This window comes from Dermacentor variabilis, chromosome 5, assembly GCF_050947875.1.
Source record: "Dermacentor variabilis isolate Ectoservices chromosome 5, ASM5094787v1, whole genome shotgun sequence".
NCBI classification, from domain to species: domain Eukaryota; kingdom Metazoa; phylum Arthropoda; class Arachnida; order Ixodida; family Ixodidae; genus Dermacentor; species Dermacentor variabilis.
The window spans coordinates 205,539,984-205,558,164 of record NC_134572.1 but is presented as its reverse complement, the minus strand read 5'-3'; the positions used below and the strand labels follow the sequence as shown (position 1 = coordinate 205,558,164).

Here is an 18,181-nt window from a genome sequence, read left to right as displayed (position 1 = left end):
GTCAATCCATGTTGGTTGTTCAGGGAGTGCCCGATGGACATCCCTGAACCGTACTACAGATTCAATGAAGTGATCACGTGTAGGTCGCGAATTGACATCGGCATTGTTGAACTGCGTTCTAGCTTTCCACAAACTGTGGAGGCCCAGGAGCATTATAGCGTCATACGGAAAAGCCTCCGTTTCTACCGGTAAGAATCTTATTCCATGTGGATCTAAAGGTAACTCTTTTTTTAAAGTCCTTTGTAGCACATCCCAGAAAAAGATGGGATCCCAGCAATCTAGAAACGCATGCTCTATCGTTTCAGGTTTCTTACATAAGAAGCAGTTTATGGACCACGGGACAAAAATACCCCTGTTATGCATCCATGTTTTAACTGATAATGTGTTAGTGTGTAGTTTAAAGAAAAAGGTTTTTACCGAAGGGTGTACTGGCATTCTTTTAACCCTTTTGAGGACGTCTCCTGGGCCTCCACGGTTAGACATACGGTAAATCGGTACAGGGAGCATAGTGTCAATTAGGTCCTTATACAGTTTTTTCCTAGTAATATTTGCGAGATACTGCACAGAAAACCGCACATGCAACATTCTGTACGCAAGCACGACTTCTCGCAGGTAACCTTTAACGGAATCATGCATTGCTTCACACGAGCATACAACAAATCCTGGAAGGTGTCGACATAAAAGCACTTGCATGACTGTGCGAAGGAACACGTCATTCTGGTCGCGAAGGTACATAAAGCGCGACACAACTTGTCGCACAAATAAATGTGCCAACCCAAGGCCCCCTTTCTTTACTGGCAAGAACAAGTTTGTGCGGTTGGACCTTTCCCAAGTTGATGCCCATATGAAAACGGCGAAGATACGGTGAATTTTTTGGATGTTGATCCGCGAAGCACACAGCACGTTCATGACATACCATATCTTGGATGTAAGAAATAGGTTACAGACCGTGGCGCGCGAGAACATTGACAGCTGTCGCCCCTGCCACGCGTTAGTCTTTTCCTTTACTCTCGCCACTTGTTCATTCCAGTACGGCTCTGGGTCGCAATAAGAGTCGAGAGGCACGCCTAGGTAGGTTGTTGCAGTGGTTGACCACCGAAGTCGAGCGAAGCAGTCTGGCGTTTCTTCCCATTCACCATGCCAAAACCCATAACTCTTCTCCCAGTTTATTTGCGCCCCGGTGCACTTGCAGTAGGATTCGACTACCGCCACGGCCTCACAAATACTATTTCTATTTGAACAGAATATGGCGATGTCATCGGCATACGCCAATATTTTCACCTGTGTGGACTGTAACCTGAAGCCAGTTATCCGTTCATTGTTTTGGATGGCCTTGCACAAAGGCTCAAGGTAAGCCGCGAATAGCAGGGGCGACAGCGGACATCCCTGCCTGACAGAAGACAGCACTTGCACGCTGTCTGTCAGCTCCCCGTTCACAGTGACCCGAGTTGAGCAGTTAGCATACGCCATCCGGACACCATCTGTTATTACGCTTCCCACGTTGCAATGCTCTAATATGGCGAAGAGAACATCGTGGGAAACACGGTCGAAGGCTTTAGCGAGATCTAGTTGCATCATTGCCACTCGATCGCCAAATACATCGCAACATTCTAGCACACTTCGAGCTACGTGTATGTTCGTGGCGATGCTTCTACCCTTTATACCACAGGTCTGATGCGTGCCAACCAGCCTCGTTATCACACCCTGCAATCGTTTGGCCAATACCTTCATAAATATCTTGTAGTCGACGTTGGTAAGGCTTATCGGGCGATAAGACCCCACTAACTGACGTTTTTCAGGTGCCTCAGTTTTTGGGATGAGAATGATGTGCGAAGTTGTGAAGGACAGTGGTATATGTTTTTGCTGATACGATTCGGCGATAACTTTGAGTAGAATCTGGGCTATAATTGTTTTGAATGTTTTATAAAACGCTACACCTAGGCCATCAGGGCCTGGTGCCTTGCCGACAGGTAGTGCATCTATTGCATCCTCTATTTCTTTCATGGAAATTGGCTGTTCCAAACGCGATCTTTCTTCTTCTTCCAGCTTTGGCAGTAACGACAGAAATTCAGCTTTAAAGCCCCCTATAATGGTGCGCGGTTGACCGAGCAATTCTTTGAAATGATCAGCGACGACGTGTTTGATTACACTGCGGTCCTCCGAAACGTCATTACCGTTTCTTATTTGCCGTATTTCCTTATTGCAAGCGTATTGTTTTTCGTCCGATAACGCACGTTTTGTGGGCGTTTCACCGGCCCACAGCTTCTCGGCCCGTGCACGGATAACCGCTGCCCTGTACTTTTCTGCATCGATTCTCTCTAACTGAATTTTTATGTTTCTTATTTCGTTGGTGTAAGTACCTGGTTGGGAGCATTCTATACCCGTAAGAAATACAAGTTGCTCACGAAGCAGTGTTTCGTTTCGTTTGTCTTCATAACGCAATGTGCTACTTCTTTCGATGGCTTTCATTTTTACTAATTGCTTAAACTCCTCCCACTTTACACCAATACTTAAAGATTGCACTGCGAGTAGCTTCTTTAGCTTCTCATCTACATCCTTAACGAAAACCTGATCCTCCATCAATTTCGCATTAAGTTTCCAAAGTTCCCACTTGAAGTACTTTTTGTTTTCTTTTTTACCAAAGGTTGCAATAACTAGACAATGGTCACTGAAAGACACTGGCTTAACCTCGTACGATGTGCATAGTGGTACAAGTTCAAGCGACACATACAGCCTGTCCAATCGTGCATGGCTATCGCCTTGAAAATGTGTGAATTGCGGACGCGCACCATTTGTGACAACACTTCCAATATCTTCTAAGTTGTGGTCGTGAACTACAACATTCAAGACCTCCGAACTCTTATCTCGCACTGGCAAACCTTTTACACGGTCTACCGAACGACAAACAGAATTGAAGTCCCCCAACAAGACTAGTACTTTTTCACAATCGAGATACATCTGAAAACGCTCAAAAAACTCTTTTCTCTCCGCCTCTACATTTGGAGCGTAAGCACAAATGACACGGAAATTCAGACCATATTGGAAATAATCGACAACCAGGAGGCGTCCACTTTGGCACGAAAAGAGCGTTTGCACAGTTATACCGACACTATTACGGATGAAAAGGGCACAACCACCAGAGGCACCGACAGAATGACACACACAAACATCATAATGCTGACGGAAAGTGGACACCATTCGATCAGTAGCTTCCTGGCTATCAATTTTGGTTTCTTGGATTGCCACCACGTGTAGATTGTTTTCTAAGAGAAGGCGACTAAGTTGACACTGTCGCCTTCTTGCTCCAAGACCTCGTACATTCAGAGTCGCTACACGTAGTGCTTCAGGAAGGTGGATCGCCATATCGAGAGAAAAGAAACCCTATCTTATGGTGTCTACCCTCACGACAACATCGCACGCCCCCAAACCCCATTTCGGAATCTACAGCACGAAACTACGGAGGCGGTTTCCCCGCCTGCCGTGAATCGGCCGGAATGTTCGGCCGCAGTTTCCAGGACGCTCGCCTCATACCTGCTGCTTTAAAAGGAGGCTCATCACCGCCTATTTCATCTCAGCCACGAATTCGATGCTTCAACGCGGTACAAAAGCGCCTCTAGCGAATGCGGTGTTGCCTTAGAAACGAGCCGTAGAAAGTTATACTGCGGTGTATATCGGTAATTATGAACATGTAACTTACAGAAGTCGCAGTTACACGAGTAGCGAAGTGCGTTTCCGCTACATTTCTTCTGCGCTTTCCGCACACACAGAGCCATCTTGCGGCAAAGACAGAAGACCCCCTCCTCTGAATGTACGGCGCTGCCCCGACAGGTGGCGCGCCACGCGTGCATTGGGGTTGTGCGGGGACCGGTGCGGGGACCGGTGCGAGGCGCGTCGCCGCCCGGACTCCCTCTCCCCTGACGACGCTTCGCCTTGCTCCCTCACGGGTTGCAGAATCAAGCGTCCTTCCTTTCTTTAGATCACTATCGGTCTATCTCTGCCCGTGCCGATCACGACGTTTGGCTGGCGTGCATCGTTTCCCCCTCCGAGACACCGAGTTCTTTGATTCGTTCCGCTTGCTCAGGCGCACGTTTCGTTGCCGCGCCGAACGCTGCGTTGCTCGACGCTCACCGCGTCCGATGCGGGGCGCCTCGTAAGTGATTGCTGCGCCGTAGCGCATTATCTTACACCCCTTGGCGGGTCGACGGGAACGTTGTCGCGTTCCACTCTTGAAGGCGTTTTTTGTTGCAGTTAAGTTGCAGGCGTCATAGATTGCCAGAAAATTTTCATGAAAACAGCCAGGGAAGGCTTGGAAAAAGACCGGGAAATATTAAAACGGCCACATAGGTATGCTGTCTTCTTATATGTCATACAATGTTTCCAGAGAATCTCTGTGTTAAATATATTTTTAAAACGTTTCACCTGATAAAAATTGAAGGAAATTGGTTCCATTTATTGAAAAAAAAGAAAGTCAAGCATACTGACAAGGCATTTCTTACTCAATATGTGTTTTTTTTTTTTGCGCTAACTAAACGTCCTGAACCTCGATAGCCTAGAAAAAATTTTCATCTTTCAAAGCACCTTAAATAATTTACTGTAATAGAATTCATTCGAACTATACTATCAGTTCTGTTTCCTAGGAGGTGCATATCTGTCGTGCCATGACACAAAGTGCTCGTGTGGTATACCTAACTTGGAAACCTGTTAGCACGCCCAAGAGGCCTCATTACCTGTAAGAAATTAAGTTACCAAATCAAAACAATCAACCCATCTGCCTTCTGTTGAAGTTATGGTCAATGACCCATTCATTTAAAAGTATGAGAAATACATTTAAATGTGTATTAAGCAAAATAAATTACAATCTTAGGCATGATACTGTGAATATTCCAGTCACGTCTGAAAATATCCCTCTGCACGGGCATACTTAACTACCAGCCAAAAAAAAAATGTACAGACAGCCCAACTGGGTAACGTTTCAGCAATAAATATAGAGACCATTTGGGATAAGTACAATAATGCATCATATATGAACTTGTCATAAAACGGAACATACTGTTGCTGGCACGAGCAGCAGTTGTGATTGTTTAATTGTTCACCATACCATGCAATAAAACATTGATAAAGGTACTGATTTGTATTGACAAGCAGCCATTAGTCATAGTTAAACCGCATGAAGTATTGACTTAGATGGTTTGAACAAATATCTTAAGCTGCTTAATGAACATACAAAGAATACACACTTGTTATTTTTGCCGAACGAACGAACGAGCTATGGAAAGAAGAATGATAGGTGTAACGTTAAGGGATAAGAAAAGAGCAGATTGGGTGAGGGAACAAACGCGAGTTAATGACATCTTAGTTGAAATCAAGAAAAAGAAATGGGCATGGGCAGGACATGTAATGAGGAGGGAAGATAACCGATGGTCATTAAGGGTTACGGACTGGATCCCAAGGGAAGGGAAGCGTAGCAGGGGGCGGCAGAAAGTCAGGTGGGCGGATGAGATTAAGAAGTTTGCAGGGACGGCATGGCCACAATTAGTACATGACCGGGGTTGTTGGAGAAGTATGGGAGAGGCCTTTGCCCTGCAGTGGGCGTAACCAGGCTGATGATGATGATGATTTTTGCCTCATATTGCTGCATCTACCTATTTCCAGCATACACCTGAAGCACATTTGGGACTAATGACACAAAGGTCAAGGCCAGCCTGGCGACCATGCTTGCCAAGGAGTAGTGTAAATATTTAATCTGTTTCCATAATAGCATACGACATGAATTTAAGGAATTCATCTATTATATCGAGCAATAAAAACGGTGAATGCATTGCCGGTGCATTTGTTTTATTTTTCGCACTGCGTGATTCAGCACTATATAAATTTTTTCTGTTGATGCAACATATATGGTATATGCAACATATGGTTCAGAAGCATTATTAATCTACTAACGGTAATGCATAAGTGCAGATGAAAAGGAACAGGTGCACATGCATAAATACATTCAAAACTTTTTGCTACCGCATGTAAACAAAAATGTAAACTAACTTGTAGATAGCCGCTACGGAGTTATGGCCTTATACACTCTTTGTAGACTCGTCTATAAAATGTCTGTGTCTATAGAGTGTCTAGAGATTATTGAAAATTCATGTTTGTTGACAAATGTCTGCAGAATGTCATAGAAAAAAAGTGTATCGGACTATATAAAGTTCTGTTTTTGCAGACTGAAGTCTATAGAATGTCTATAGACTATCTATATACATTTGTATATAGACATTCCATAGACTTCAGTCTACAAATGTAGAACTGTATATATAGTTGTACTTTTGTAGACTGAAGTGTATAAAATGTGTACAGACAAATGTCATCTGTAGACATTCTATAGACTTCAGTCTACTAAAGTAGAACTGTAAGCCTATACACTTGTCCATAGGCAGTCTATAGACTCAGACTTCTTATAGACTAGTCTATAAAAAGTGTATGGCCATAAGTCTATAGACAGTCTATAGACTCAGACTTTTTATAGACTAGTCTATAAAAAGTATGGCCATAAGTCTATAGACTGTGTATAGACAGTCTATAGACTCAGACTTTTTATAGACTAGTCTATAAAAAGTGTATGGCCATAAGTCTATAGGCTGTCTATAGACTAGTCTAAAGAAATATCTATAGACAGTCTGTAGACTTCATAGACAAATGTCTATAGACTGTCTATGGACTTTCTATAAAAATGTTTGTAAGGGATGGCGCGTTCGAGACGCAGGGATTCCAGGTATTTTGCCCTGCCGAAAGTCGAAAACCGAAATGTGCTTCGAAAGCACACCCACTAACGTTCGGCGTTCACTCGTGCTGAGCGATTTGTTTACCATCGACAAAAGGGCCGTTTCCGAACTGTGGCCATCAGGTTCTTCCGGCACATCTGTAAGTTTAGCCACTGATAAGGATGCGTGTTCCCTGGCGAACGCTAATTTCATGCCGTCTGGTAGTATAACAGGCTCTTTAGAACATTTTACGGTCCATAAGCCAGTGCGTCCGCCTTTGATCGACACCACACAGTGTGGCAACAACACATTCTTCTGCACACAGTTAAGGTGTATCGGTCCTACGGTAGCTTCGAAGCTGTCGGAATGGGCGCCGCAACAGACAACGGGAACGAAAACGGTAGATGATGCAGGTATGACCGTATCACCACAAACACACAGTGCAGCTTCGCGATCTACAGGGTTCTCCAGGAGTCCTGATGGAATCCTACCACTTATAAATACTTTCCCTGTGCGGCAGTCGACAGTAGCACCACACTCCCGCAAGAAGTCCATGCCGAGAATAACATCATGGGTCGACCGAGGAATAATTACAAACTCTGTCGTAATAACATGGCCTCCCAAAAACACGTCAGCACTACACACACCAATAGGTCGCAACGGCTCGCCACACACTCCACAGAACTTTGAATCTTCGTCTCATTTAAACTATACCTTTCGCCCTAACACGTGTTTAAAAGAGACACTCATGACCGAAATTGTTGCGCCTGTGTCCACCAGAGCCATCACAGGGACATTATCTACAAGAACGCGCACTTTGTTTTTCAGCATCAACACAGGAGGTATTTCTGTCTCCAGCGACCTCACCTCCATCGGCCGCGCTAGCTAGTTTTCCGGTGACGAAGGGGACGTGGTGTGACGCAGCGGTGAGGGAGAACGAGGAGCACGACGTTGCAGTGGAGGTGTCAAACTCCTGTCAGATGCCGGGGAGCGATTCCGGGAACTTCTCGGCCAATACTCGTCGCCAGATGATACGTGTGCTGGCCACGGGGCACCGTGTGGCCGTTCGGAGGGCCGAGAAAACTCTGAGGGCTGGCCATACCACGTGGTCATACGCTGGTTACAAAACCGCGATATATGACCCGGGACACCGTAGGAATAACACACCGGGAGAGGTCGAAACCTTGGTTGTTCGTCAATGAAGCGGATATTATCATTTTCCCGCGTCTAGTGCGTTGGTTCGTGGCGTGTGTCACGACGATACATCGGGCGTCGAGAAGGCGTGCGCTGAGCACGTTGGTCATAGCGCGGAGTCTGAGGGCGTGTTGTCATCCTCGACTGTGGGGCTGCGCTGTACCCTACCGCCGCTGCGGTAACCATCGGTTGCAAAGGGGCCGAATGTGGCGCCGTCATAGCCTCACGTGACGCGTACACACCATGGTGGTCAGCAGTTGAATGCAACAACTCTTCGCGGCGGGAAAGTTCCTCGCGGACAATCTGTCGGATCGTCGAAGGAAGGTCGAGGCAAGGACTCGTGTCCACACTGGCAACCGTCGTAACGTTTGCCAACCGACCAAACTCTGGCGCAATCCGACGCATCCTGAGCATTTCAAAAGTTCTGCAGTGCCGGATGACGTCGGACACAGGACTGAGGCTCTCCTTTCCAATTAGAAAATTGTACACATCCTCAGCCACTCCTTTCAGCAAAGGTCCAACTTTATCTTCTTCCGACATGCGAGCACTGACCACCTTGCACAGCTTTAGCGCTTCTTCGATATATGTTGTGCATGTCTCACCTGGTAGCTGCGCCCGTTGCGACAGTGTCTGCTCCGCACGCTTCTTTTTGGCGACTGAGTCCCCGAAACACGCCTTTAACTTGTCAACAAAATGTTCCCACGACGTAAGCGCGTCCTCGTGGTTCTCTTACCACACGAGGGCGGTATCGGTCAGGGAGAATACCACATTGGTGAGCTGAGCGGTTGCATCCCACCCGTTGGACTTGCTCACTCGTTTGTAGTGGACGAGCCACTCGTCGGCATCTTCCCCCGCTTTGCCTCCGAAGGTGGGTGGAACTCGGTAGTATGGCAGTGGACTGCTAGGCGCTGCCCTCGGAGCGGCTACTCCTTCTGGCATCTCGAAGACGGTCACGGCTGATGGCGGGAGGCCGGCAAGTCGACGGCTTCGGCGAAGCTGCGGCAGTGACGGTTCCGTTGTTGTGAGTGGTACCCAGCACCTCCACCACTTTGTTACGCGCGAAGGAGACCGTTTATAACCCTTACGGATGAAGGGGACCGTTTACTGTAGGTCGCGAAGGTGAGCGCAAGAGCGGCCAGCTGGTTAATCAACTGAGCGTCGTCCTCTTCTTCCTTCCCCCACTCGGGACCGCAAGCACGCTCACTGATCTTCGTTTTCTTCATGCGCACCAATATATATATATATATATATATATATATATATATATATATATATATATTGTAGTGACAAATACAGGCGCCAACAGAAGAAGCAGAAAACAGTGGTTGTTGGTGCTCGCGCTCGCTGCGCTGGGCCTTGCCAGTTTCTGTGCATTAATATAAAACCACTGAGCACGTGCTAGTGGGCAAGTTGGTTATGCATGATTACAACGAAGGCGCCAAATAAAACAACGGTTTTCTCGTGTCTCCTTCCTTCGTCCGTTGTTCTATTTGGCGCCTTCGTTGTAATCATTCATATAAAGCGCCGAGCGCATCTATCACGCGTCTATAAATTGGTGGAGCTTACTGATTCCATTTTTCTCAACGTGGAACTCCGTACTCGGACTCTACCACCAGCCTCGGGTACCGATTTGCCAGAGCACAATGCTACCGCACCACCGATCGTCGCCTGCTCCGGAGCACTGAGGTATCGAGACCCTATCTTTTCCAACGGCTCCAACGAGCACGACGTCGAGGACTCGCTTCGTATGGACTGGTAAGCACCCACAATAGGTGGGATGACGGCGACAAACTCAGCAACGTCAACTTTCACCTGGCGGGTGTGGCTGAGCTGTGTTTCCACAGCCACGAAGCTGATATTGCCAACTGGTCATCCTTCAAAACAAGCTTCGCGGGAGTTACCGGCCGAGCCGCTGTTCGCAAGCTCCGCGTAGAACAGCGTTTACGCGATCGCGCCCAGCAATCCGGCGCGAACTTCACGTCCTACATTGAAAATATTGTCGACCTCTGCCGTCGCATCAACCCTGCCATGTCCGAAGCAACTAAAATCAGGCATCATGAACGGGATCGAGGATGACGCCTTCCAAATGCTCACTGCCAAAACACTACAAAGTGTCACGGACGTCGTTCAGTACGTCCAGAGCTACGACGAGTTGTGGCAACAGCGCATTTCTACACGCCTCCCGAGTTCTCACACGGCTAACATGTCAGCACTAACTGTAGGCGCCGTTTCTACTGACACCACAATGTTAATGCAGCAAATACAGCAGTGTGTCCGAGAAGAAGTGGCACGACAATTGGACCTTGCTCCTTACATCCCGGACTCCGCTCAGGCGCTTGCTCCGACGCTACGGCAGGCCATGGAGGAACCAATTTCTGAAGGGCTACCAACCTTTTACCAGCATCCGCCTGTTTCCGCTGGTCTGACCTATGCTGAAGCCGAACGCAGGCAGTCACCAGCACTCGGCACGGATCCAGGTAAACCAGCAAATGTTTTCTACGCTGCGCATCCGCCTGTTCGGAACCCGTCACTTTTCGCCGTCCCGCACCGCTGTCCCGTAATCCTTGGCGCACCCCGGACAACAGGCCTATCTGCTAATTCTGTTGTCTAGATGGCCATGTCGCACGTTTCTGTCGTCGTCGTGACTTCCGTACTAGTGCGGGCGAAAAAAATCAAGGTTACTTACGTCCTGAATCACTCCATCCCATCTCCTCCCACTCAACGATGGACACCTGCTCACCGAATCGACGTGTCTGCGACACACGTCGATCGCCCTCACCACATCGCCGTTCACTTTCCCCTGTGGTTCGTCGTCCCCCCCTTCAAGCGGAAAAGTAGCCATCGCTGTTGTGGAGGCAAGAAATGCGCTCGTGTCTACAACTTCAAGGCCTCGATTTCTACCTGTGAACGAAATAACCGTGAATAACGAAGGTGTTTGTGTGCAAGCGCTCGTCGATACTGAAGCCGCTGTTTCTGTTGTTTGTAGAGAACTGTGCCGCAAGTGAAAAAAAAAAAAAGATTCCGCTTTCCGACGTCTTCCTGCGTACCGCAACCGCGCAGCACATTCAACCTTCAGTGGCATGCACAGCTCGCCTTGTCATTCAGGAAATTTTGCACGCAGTCGAACTTGTCGTTTCTTTTTCACCGTGTTTGCACGACGTTATTTTGGGTTGGCACTTTTGGCCACTAACCATGCCGTTGTTGACTGTGTGCGTGCCGAACTTGAGTTGCCGCCAATGTGTGACGCCTCATCTGACAAGCCACCTTGTCGAGTGGTCGTAGCCGCGGACACTGACATACATCCTTTGTCTTCTGTTTTTATTCCGCTTTCTTGCGGCTATGCTCCCTCTTCCACCGCCCTGTTTGCGCCCTCTAAAGTCTTCACCTCGCAAAAAATTCCTCCTCCCTTTTGCAGCTCTCGCAGTCGAAAACTCGTGCAGTGCAATTTATGTCATGAATCGGTTATCTTCCCCAGCCACTTTATTCCGTGGTGAAAGTATGGATGGGGCTTGACGATATTGATTCCGTCTACTCTACTCAACTTCCTGACGACACGTTGACTTCTCGTCAACAGCATTATTCATATTACCACGGCCAATTCGTCCTCCTGAGAGGCCTTTCTTCCGCCAATTGATTACAAACTCCCGCCTGCACAGCGTACACAACTCGTGGAGCTCCTCGACCACTTTCGTATGTCGCTCGATCATAAGCAATCTTCCTTGGGCCGCACATCCGCCATCGTTCAGCAAATTGACACCGGCACCCATGCACCCCTACGCCAACGTCCATATTGAGTTTCTCACGCCGAATTATGTGTCATTGACGAACAAGTCAACGACTTCACTCCACTTTATTACCTTAGAGACCCCGAATATGGGAATATTACATGAGGGGTTCGTGCAGGTATCAGTAATCACATATACAAAATAATGTTATTGGTTAAATATGGCAGTTATACAAGGAGAAAATGTAGATGGACAAGTGGCTGCAGTGACGTCGTGTGGAAGGCCATTCCAGTCTATGGCTGAGCGAGGAAAGAATGATGCAGCAAACGTTTTAGTATGAGCATGTGGACGAGCCATTTGCAGGGAATAACAAATGCGGAGTGAAATGCGTGCCGCAAGGCTGACGTCGGGCGGAATACGAAGTGACCTGAAAATAAAACTTATGAAACAAACAAATACTGGCGATTCGAAGAGGAAAAGAAAAATTTGTTAGACCGTATTCCGTTTTTAAAGATGATATGCTGGTATTGTACGAATAGCACGAATGAATGAATCTAGTTGCTCGATTCTGTGGTGATTCTACCGAAGTTATCAGATAGAATTGGTTAGAGCTCCAGATAGGGGATGCATATTCTCACATGCGATATGCTTCACCGTGGCGTTATTCAGCCCTCACATAGTCCTTGGGCCTCCCCGGTTGTTCTGGTCAAGAAAAAGGACGGCAGCATCAGATTTTCCGTTGATTAAACATGCCTTGACAAGATCACGCGAAAATATGTTTATCCGCTCCCCAGAATCGACGACGCTCTAGACTGTTTGCAAGGAGCAGAGTTCTTTTCCTCTTTGGACCTTCGATCTGGGTACTGGCAGGTCCCTATGAATGAAACTGACCGTCCCAAGTCTGCGTTCGTAACCCTGGACAGTCTATGTGAGTTTAACGTGATGCCTTTCGGTCTTTTTAATGCACCTGCCACTTTCGAACGTCTCATGAACAACATTCTTAGAAGAAGCCTCAAATGGCAAACGTGTCTTTGCTACCTGGACGACGTCGTAGTGTTTTCAAAGGACATTGCCTCTCATCTGACCCGCCTCGCAAGCTTCCTGACTTGCCTTTCAGACGCCGGACTGCAGCTTAATTTGAAAAAGTGCCACATTGCTGCCCGCCGGCTTACCATCTTAATCCATGCTGTGAGCAAAGACGGCGTCCTTCCCAACACTCCAAAGCTTCACGCCGTCGCGGAGTTCCCCAGGCCGCCTACGCTGAAAGACCTCCGTAGCTTTATAAGCCTGTGTTCGTACTTTCTCCGATTCGTGAGTAATTTTGCGTCCATAATCGCCCCTTCACGCAGATGCTTGCCAACCGCCAAGGCATCGCGGCATAGTCTACCGTTTGCGAAGACGCGTCCGCCCCAATACGCCATCTTCTGATATCCCGACCTATTCTACGCCACTATAACCCGGATGCTCCTACAGAGATCCACACGGACGCTAGTGGAGTAGGCCTCGGCGCTATTCATGACCAGCGTAAGTCTGGCTTCGAAGAGTACGTTGTCTCTTACGCCAGCCGCACTCTCACCAAAGCGGAAACGAACTATTCCATGACTAAAAAAGAATGTATTGCAATCGTTTGGGCAGTCACGAAATTTCGACCTTACGTATATGGTGTCAAGCCTGGTCGACGTCGTGACTGATCCTCACGCCCTGTGTTGGTTGTCGTCATTCAAACACCCATCTGGTAGCCTAGCTGACTGGGCGCTTCGTCTACAGCACTACTACATCCGTGTTGTCTATCGGTCAGGCCCTAAGCGTTCGGATGCCGACGCTCTTTCGCGCTCACCACTGCCTGATGAGTACAGTGCTCCATCCGTCTCCAGCTACGATTCTTCGTCTCTTACATTCGCAGACATACTAGCAGAGCAACGCCCGAATCCTTGGATAGCTTCTCTTCTAGGGTATTTATGTCAATCGTCACCTCGCAGCACCGACCGCTCGCTTCGGCGCACTGCTCGCCACTTTGCCATCCGCGAAGGCCTCCACTACTGCCCCAACTACCTATCTGATGGCCGTAAATGGTTGCTAGCGATTCCTCGCCATTTACGTTCCGACACCTGTGCCTCTTTTCATGCGGATCCGCAATGCACCCATGCCAGTGTACTAAAGACGTACGCACGCCTACGGCTTCGATACTACTGGCGAGGAATGTACCGCTTCGTTCGGCAGTACCTCCACTCGTGCTCCAAGTGCCTACCTCACAAGACAACAGGGCCGCTTCAACTATTGCCGTGTCCCTCCCGGCCTTTTGCACAGCCCTCTACCGTGCACCCCAGATGGCAACCGCTGGGTCATCGTCGCCGTAGACCACCTCACGCGCTGGATGGATGAGTGGATGGATGGATGGATGTTATGAGCGTCCCCTTTGGATGGAAAGGGGCGGTGGGTTGCGCCACCAAGCTCTTGCTATTATACTGCCTAATGTCCTACCCAGGTTAAGAAAGAAATAAAGAAAAAAAACAGTATGAGCTCCCACAAGCAAATTTTCCATCAACCTATTGCAAACTTTGCTTTTGTACGTCTACGTTTTCTGTCGTTTCCCTACTTTTCTTCCACGAATATTCCAATCGCCTCTTACTAGTCTCTATTGCGGACATCTTTACTTTTCCCCTGCTCTCGCTCAACCCAAGGACTTGAAGGAGGCCAGTGGTGCCTAAATCGACCGCTGGGCAGACGTCTTCACATTCTAATAAAACATGCTCCATCGTTTTCCTAGCTTTAACGCAGCAAGCACACGCTTGTTACTTCTTATATCTCGCTTTATAGGTGCATGTTCTAAGGCATCCCGATCTCGCTTCGAAAAGTAATGAGTTATCATAAGTTGTTTCTTTCCTGATTTCGTTTTTTCTTCTTACGTGGCTACTCATGGCCGGTCTTTTTTTTTTTTTTGCATTGTCGCCAGCCACGAGATTTCAGCATCTCTGACTTTCCGCTTGATGTTCCTTGTTGCTGTGTTGCCCACCCTACGAGCGGCATATTTGCTGGTAAGCTTCCTAGTTCTTTTCCTCCACTGAATCAATTCTTTTCCTGTACAGATACCTCGACACTCTCTCAGCCCATTTACTTTCTTCCATTTTCCTCAGTCGTTCTTCATAATCAATTTTACTGTAACCTTCCCTCCCTTCAAAACTAGTCCAGCCCATATCACTCTGCACAGCTTCATTTGTACTCTTCCGCTGAGCGCCCAATGCCAGGCGTCCCACTTACCTTTGGTTCCCATGGAGTCCTGATTGTACCCCTGATTTCAAGCACACAACCGCATTTCCAAAAGTAAGTCATGGAACCATTACACCTTTCCACATACCCCGGAGCACCTTGTACCTATTGTATCCCCATAGCGCTCTGTATTTCATTATGGCGGCATTTCTATTCCCCTTTTCTCTAACTGTTTTTTCTTGTGTTTCCATATATATATTGCCTTCGTTTATCCATATACCAATGTATTTTTATTATCTTACCCGAGATATTTCCTGGCCCTGTATTGCCACTGCCTGTTCACTGTTTTCATTGAATACCATAACGTGTGATTTTCGAACAGTAAATTTCAAACCTAAATTGTTGCCTTCCTGTCCACAGATATTAGCCACACGTTGCAAATCACTTTGCTTGTTAGCTAGCAACACAATGTCGTCCGCATAAAATAAACCTGGGAGCTGCTGCTCTACTACTGTACCCGCCTGTTTGTATGAGAGATTAAACCCGATATTACTTCCTTCTAGCGCCCTCTCCATCCTCACCATGTACATCATAAACAGTAGTGGGGATAAAGGGTACCCCTGCCTCAGTCCCTTGTTGATATCAACTTTCTCCTCGCTCCTCATCCCTTTCCATTCAACACAACCGGCATTTTCTAGAGAAATCTTTCTCAAAGCCTGTAGACAATCGTCCCCTAGGCCTTCCCCTTCCAGAATATCCCACAAAATGTTGCGGTCTACTTGTCATAGGCTCCTGTAATGTCTAAAAAGGCCACATAGAACGGTCTGCTTTCTACTTTTGATATTTCAATACACCGAGCAAGAACAAATAAGTTATCATTCAAACGCATACCTATTCTGAAGTCATTCTGAAGTTCTCCCAAAATGCCATTATTCTCAACCCATGCTTGCAGCTTTAACTTAACTGCCCGCATTGCTAACCTGTACGTTACTGTTGTAATGCTCAACGGTCTATACGAGTGAATCTATATTCCTCCCCTTACTTTTATAAATTAAACTCATTCTACTTTGTAGCCAAATGTCTGGTATTCGTCTATCTTTTAAAGTTTTTCCGCTGCTTTCACCAGAGCTTCCTTACTTTTTGGTCCTAGTTCATTAATCAGCTTAACGGAAACGTCGTATAGCCCTGTGGCTTTGCGCTTGGGAATTTTCTCTTCGGCTTTCTTCCAGTTGAAATTCGTGAGCACCAGTTCCTTTCCCACCTGGGTCTCTTTCATGCTCTTCTTTTTTCTGAACTACAACCTTGTCATCGCCTTGAAAAGCTTCGGCTGTTATCTTCGGATGTAATTTAATTCCGCGTTCCCTTCCAGTTTGTTTCCATCTTCGTCTACGATGTGTTGTTGTATTGAAGTTGACTTCCTGCCTAATAATTTTATGTGGTTCCAAAATATTCTAGGTGTGGCCTTCTTTTTCTCACGTATTTCTGACAACGAACGTTCACTTTCACCTTATATCTTGGCTTGCACCAGTATTTGAACCAGATACTTTTTTCTCCCGGTATATTTCCCATTTACTGGCTACGTTATCCTGCGGTAACTGCGCCTTCTTTGCCTGCCTGTGCTCTCGAAGTGCTCTCTGTCGTTCGGCAATCGCTTCTCGTATCTCCCTGTTCCACCAGCTCTTCGGTTTCTTTCTTCCTTTCCAACGAACATGTTGTTTCTCTTTCCATATTTCCGTAGTTATTACACTCAGATGCTCACTGCAGTCCCACTCTTTACTTGGCCATTTGCCAAGTTCTTCCTAGACTAGTGACTACATTTGTTATTTGCCCAGCGCTCAAATTTGGACTACACCGAAACTTCAGCGCTCCCGGCGGCCACAGCCTGTGAAGTCGGCTTGTTCATCCTCCGCAACCTTGTTCTTCGACACGATGTGCGTCGCGAGCTACTGACCGACCGTGGTCGTTCATTCCTCTCCGAGCTGTAGAAGCCCTCCTTCGGGAATGCAACATTGTCCAAGAAATACAAGTACCTATCACCCGCAAAACATTGGTTTGACTAAACGCTGTAACAATGATCATTTTAGGGCCAGAAACACGATCACAGAGAGGGGAGGACAGAAATACAGGAAGCGCTCGTCCTGTATATATTCTCGCACCTCTCAGTAATCGTATTTTTGCAAATTCATTATTTTTCGACACGCACCAACTAGCCCAACAGCAAGTATTACTAGAATCTCTTAATCTTTGAATTTGTTTTGTTACTCCATGTGTCGAAGCGTATGACAGTGAGGCTGGCTTGAAGAACATTGCTAGAGCATCAGGAAGTACATGTAGTGAAACTTTCGCGCATTTCAATGCATCCAGGCCTTCTTCGGTAGCCTCTGAGTGCTTAAACTAGATGTTTAAAGTTATGCACTGATGCTTACTTTAGCGTCGTAGACGCCGAAACCCAGCTCATGCATCCAGCCGCATTCTGGAAGAGTGGTTAATCCGTCTTCGGAAATAAAAAAGAGACAGGTCGGCTTCCTTACATTATCACTTGACGCTGACGACACTAAGAACTGTATTCACGCGGTGACGGCTGCTAGACGACAGTCACATGGGTGCAGAAAATAGATGCTATGAAAGAGCTGCTTCGCGCTTAAATGTTCCGTTTCGTATTGCAGACTTTCGTTAAGTGACCTGCTTTGTGACAGTAACTTCAGGCAGTCTTAACGTGCTCGCATTCGAAACTAATGTGTTCACCCCTACATCGGTGGCGGAAGACGCTCCTTGCAGGGGCTGTTCGAGACATGGTAAGTGGGGAAGTCGCTGTTAAGGTTAGCGTGCGGTCTCTCCTGCGTCCTTTTTCCCCGCTTCCATTTCCAGGGCGATCTGCAGGGCGTCTTCGAATGTGAGGTCTGCCTTTTCCAGTAGTCTTGTGTGGATATCCGGGTTGTTAATGCCACACACTGCCACGGTCGCGAAGCATGTTTTCAAGTTCAGCACCGAAGTCGCAGCGCTCCCAAAGACTTTTCAGCGCTGCGACGAAATCAAATCAAATAAAACCAAATCAAACAGGACTTCTTCTTGGGCAAGTTGGTGCTTAGATTTCCTAGGTATACATTGTGGCGCAAAATACATTTCTTGAAAAGGGACAGAAGAAAAGAAGACAGTGAAGCGCCAAACTACCAACTGTTTAATGACAGCCTGAACAAAAGTATAGAAGAAAAGGCAACTTCCGCTCATGCGCAGGGAGCCAAGGTGCGACAGAACAACATGGTCATAACATACTTTGGATAAAGCACATTTCTGCGGTATATAATA

The 18,181-nt window shown here is 47.2% G+C and overlaps 1 protein-coding gene across 5 annotated transcripts in view; it reads right to left on the bottom strand.

The window, feature by feature from the left end:
- The window catches only part of LOC142583463 (NADH dehydrogenase [ubiquinone] 1 alpha subcomplex assembly factor 8-like), a 418,166-nt gene that overhangs the window by 285,947 nt on the left and 114,038 nt on the right, over positions 1–18,181 (bottom strand). The window contains exon 2 of one of the 5 annotated variants that reach the window (XR_012828639.1): positions 13,867–17,896. The exons of the other annotated variants lie outside the window; for them this stretch is intronic. The gene's annotated coding sequence lies outside the window, so the exon portion shown is untranslated. Of the gene's footprint in view, positions 1–13,866; positions 17,897–18,181 lie in introns of those variants that run through there. 5 annotated transcript variants of the gene reach the window in all.